Source organism: Microtus ochrogaster, unplaced genomic scaffold (assembly GCF_000317375.1).
Source record: "Microtus ochrogaster isolate Prairie Vole_2 unplaced genomic scaffold, MicOch1.0 UNK2, whole genome shotgun sequence".
NCBI lineage: Eukaryota > Metazoa > Chordata > Mammalia > Rodentia > Cricetidae > Microtus > Microtus ochrogaster.
The window spans coordinates 17,795,023-17,800,083 of NW_004949100.1; positions in this window are offsets into that span (position 1 = coordinate 17,795,023).

A 5,061-nucleotide genomic window follows, 5' to 3' on the forward strand; every position below is an offset into this window, starting at 1 on the left:
AAAGATATAAAAGCTAACTAGCAATACATTTAAGTGATTGGTCAAGCAGTGATTTAAATAATATAGTTTCTGTGTGATTATTTTTGGGAGTCTGTGTAGCTGCGAAATGAACAAGCAGCCCCCAACAACAGCTGGACCGAGAATGGACATGATAAAACAGGAGGAGACAGGAACTCAATCTCTTTTCATCTGGGAAGTTGAATAAGTAAAGTAGCTGTGTGTTTGTTCCTTCATCTCTCTGCTATCTCAGCATTTTTCCTCATATCTGATTCTGGACTTTTATTATTAAGACCTATGAGAATTCATGCTGCATAATACTTTGGAGTCAATTAATTTTTTACTTAAAACATCTATATGTAATAATACTTATCATTTCTGATAGTACCTACCACACATTAGAAATAATTCTTGGGATGAATGTTCTCCTTACAACATCAGTTCTGCACATGCAGACTCCTCCCCACAAAATTTAAGTCTTAGTGTATGAGTTTACATCTTGTTGCTGTGATAAACACCACAACCAAAATCAAGTTGGAGAGGAAAGGGTTCATTTCAGCTTTCAGTTTCTGGTCCACCATGAAAGGAAGCTAGGGCATGAACCCAAGGCAGAAAGCTGGAGGCAGGAACTAAAACAGATGCCATGGAGGAATGCTGCTTATTGGATTACTCCCTGTGGCTTGTTCAGTTTGCTTTCTTTTATACTGCCCTGAAGTACCACCACCCAGAATGGGCTGGGTCTCCCACATAAGTTATTAACCCGGAAAATGCCCACAGGCTTACCAGACCAATCTGATGGGGGCTATCTTCTCATTTAAGATTCCCTCTTAGCCAGGCGATGGTGGTGCACGCCTTTAATCCCAGCACTGGGGGGGCAGAGGCAAGCAGATCTCTGTGAGCTCGAGGCCAGCCTGGTCTACAAGAGCTAGTTCCAGGACAGGATCCGAAGCTACAGAGAAACCCTGTCTCAAAAAATCAGAGAGGAGAGAGAGAGAGAGAGAGAGAGAGAGAGAGAGAGAGAGAGAGAGATTCCCTAATCCCAGACTATGTCTAAATTTGTGTCACGTTGACAAAAAAACAAGCAGGACACTTGGGAAATTAATCAGCCTGTACTTTGACTCCTTGTCAATCAAATGAATCAATTAACACAGAGATGGATGGGTAAAGTGCTCAGTTCTGTACTCAGTCACAAAATAAGGGTCAACATGCATTAACAAAGTCAGGTGAGCTGACCTCAGGAACTTCTTTTGGTGTGCTACAGCCTAAATTGCATCTGGGCATGCTCTTCTAAGCGACTTCATCTTGGTGTGGTGACCGCTGCAGCACAGCCAGGATGACTCTGGCAGTACTTCCAAATTCTTCATGGCACACCCTGAACAAGGGAAAATTAACGGAGAACTCATAAGGATGTTTGTACTCAGAGCTGCTGGAGACAGAATTGTCTCCCTCGTGACCCCAGGGTAACAAGACTGCTTGGTCTTTTTGCCCTCCACCAGGGACCATAGCTCCATGTCCCCTACACCACCCACAGAACTGCTCCCTGTCCCTCTGGTGTGACATACAAAATCACCACGCACCACTCCACAGCTGACTTCACACTGAGTCATTTTTCAAAATAAAGCGAAGTGTCAGGCAGGTTTCCGAAATTCTCTCCCAGGCCTGGCAAGCAATGGCCCCAGGGGCTCCCGAAGGTGTGGGGAGGAAGCCAGAACAGGAGATGTGGACGGCAGAGCCAGGACACACTGAAGGTTGAAATTAATCACCAGATGGCCCCAGAAGCTCATTTCTGCACGCCACCAACAGGAGTGGAATTTCTCATGCAATCTCAGGAAGCAAAAACAAATGAGTACTTGAAGTAGCTTGAGGGTTTCGCAGACCAGAATTAAGCACCTCCGATACCTGAGGTCCTGGGCTTGTTACTGGGAGGTAGAGATGGATGAACAAGGCTGCCTTTGGGTAGCACAGCATTCTGCTACCAAGAAAGAGCAGGTAGGTTTTTATATGTTTTTACCAAAGACTGAAGCTCTGAGGAAGAGCACCTTCTGTCCTGATCTGCAGTACCCTGGTCCCTATGGTAAGTAAATGCTTCTTCATGTGCGACACAGGAAAGGGGACTTTCGCAGCCTATCACTAGAACACACCAGGTAAATCTGCACCTTAAAGGGCTAGGTTGCTGAACCTAGTCATACAGATTTTAAAAAAAAAAGTCACTGGTGCTTTATAAGACCCTGAGTTTTCTAGAATAATCCAGAACAAGAGAACCATTGTAACCATTAATGCCAGGAGTGCTGGTACAAACTGGTAATCTCAGATCTGGGGAAGCGGAAAGAGGAGGGTACCCGGTCTTGATGACCAACCAGTCTAGCTTCATTGATGAGCTCCAGGCCAGTAAGAGATCCTATCTCTAAGGGGGTGGATGTTTACCTGCTGCAAGTGCAGCTCCAGGACATGCAGTACCTTCTTCTGGCTTTCAAGGGCCCCTGAGCTCACATGTACACATTCACACACATTTACACACATACACAGGATTAAAAAATAAAATAATAAAAGATCCTATCTAACACTAGACACGTTTCTTTAATGGTAAAAGATGAGTTTTAATATTGAGGGAAAGCAAGAGGACAGGGAACAGATAACCTTGGCCACTGGGAACCAAGAAAGAACATTGAACTCAAAGTTTCTCTCCTTGGGTTTCTAACTGGTCCCCTGTGCGGCCCTTTGCTTTTATCTCAAAAGAGAGCAGTGTGGCTCCTCTTCCCACCTTCGCATAGGTGCGATCTCTCCACTGCGTTGCAAACTCCTGTTAGCTCCCTTTCCCACTGCTCTACCAAAGCAACTTAAGGAGGAAAGGGTTCATTTTGCCATGCAGTCTGAGGTACACCAGACAACAAGGAGGATGCTAAGTCGGAAGCACGATGCAGCTGGATGCAGCTGGTGGCAGTCCATCTGTAGTCAGGACCCCAGCCCATAGGATAGCACTGCCCACATTCAGCATGGGCTTCCCCTCCTCAGTGAAATCTTTCTGAAAATACCTTCGCAGACACATCCGGAGGTGTGCCTCCTAGCAGATTCTAAACCTAGTAAAGTTGACAGTGATGTTAGCCCTCACAGACCCCGAAGCCTTTAGTTCCTCTGCACATCCTTTCTGGCCTACCAGCTGAGCTTAGATTTAAATAAATATTTTTCTTCATTGCCTCCATCTCATTTTACTCCTCAAATTCTACAGACACAGACTGTGCGATCCTAAGAGCCTGCTGTGACACGCACGCTCACTTCTCAGGGTCTAGCTTTAGCTAGGTCTTAAAACAAAGACTCTCTTTTGGGAGGAGGACTAATTTGACAGAGTCTCAGTGTATCCCAGACTTCCCTGGAACTTGCAATCCTCCTTCCTCCACCCCCATAGGCCTTGGATTGCAGAAATGTATCATCTAACCCAACTGGAGACCTTAAAAACTTAAAAGCCCCATTTCCAGTGTTTGCTAGTTAGCGTGGTGTAAACACAGATGACCCAGAGATGGAAGGTTTGCACACGGAGGCTCCGGGCTTCTTGTCTATCTTCCATTAAAGTACACCCACGGTAGCAGCCTTGTGAAAATGCAGCTCTACTTGCAAGGTTCCCTGTGGGATGTGTCCATGGTACTCACCCTTAAAAGAAAAGAAAGAAGAGGGGGGAAATCAACAAGATGACACTCTCTCTGGGTCTCCGCATATGGCTTAGGAGTTGCTCACTTAGATGTATGTATTGACAGATAACAGAAGGGGATTTTTCTTCTCCAGAAGGCATCCCATATGGATCCTCAAGAAATGGCGCTTTTCCCCTTGCAGTGCATAAGCTAACACACACATGCTTTGTTAAACTTCCCCAAGCCAGCTACGGAGAGAACATCTTCTCTCCACTACCCTCCTTAGAACAGATATTGGTTACACGTCACATCCTAAAAATAATCTTCTATTTATTAAGGGAAGTCATCGGATGCAGTAGCAGGAGTGCCTGTCAGGGCTCGGAAACAAAAACCACACCACTGTTTTGATGAATTTGTTCTATGCTTCTGAACACAATGTGAAAAAAGTTAATGAATGAGGCCCAGGTAAGCCTGAGGGGTTTCTCTAAATCAGTGCATCAAAAGTCACAGCACATTCCCAACAGTTTTAAGAGAGGTTGTTGATGGGCATATTTCAAAGCAAACAACACTGCTGCTCTGACAAGCCAATTATATTACCTTACAGTGCCTACAGGCACATAAATTATACACTAACATATTTTAGTCTACTCCTAAGAAAGCGGCAATTCTCTGGCAGTCCTGACAGCATGCCTGCCCCCTAGTGGGGTCTCAGGAAAATGCTCTATGTCCTAACTGCCATTGCCCAGGGAGCATGTGGAGACCCAAACCCATGAATTCAGAGCCTCACAGCAGAGATTTGCACACAGAGGTGTTCTCAAGGGTGAACCCGACCTCAGAGTCGTGTGTATGTGGGGGGGGGGGGCACGCATTTGTAAGCACCTTTTAAAAAATCTTTTCTTATTATTATTTTATGTCTATAAGTGGCTGCATGTATGTGTGTGCACCATAGACCGGCCCAGTGCTCTCAGAGGTCAGAAAAGGGTGTTGGGTTCTCTGAAACTGGAGTTATGGGTGGTTGTGAGTCATCGTGTGAGTGTTAGGAGCCAAACCTGGGTGCTCCGGAAGAGCACCAAGTGTTCTTAATTGCGGAGCCAACTCTCCAGGCCCAAGCAACCAAAATCGTTGGCTTTCTTGCCAAAAGATGTTAGCCAGAGTCAGGAAGAGATCAGGGGAGTTCTCTGTCTTTCACGGTCTTCATTGTGGATTCTGCCAGTCAATCTCCAAAAGTGGTAAACAATTCCAAATCTTACAAAGTGGCCCAAAAATCAGAGAAGCATCACCTTTCATGATAACCACAAATAGCATAAAGTATCTTGGGGTAACTCTGACCAAGGAAGTGAAAGATTTATAAGTCTTTGAAGAAAGAAATTGAAGAGGACACCAGAAAATGGAAGGACCTCCCTTGCTCTTGGATTGGGAGGATCAACATAGTAAAAATGGC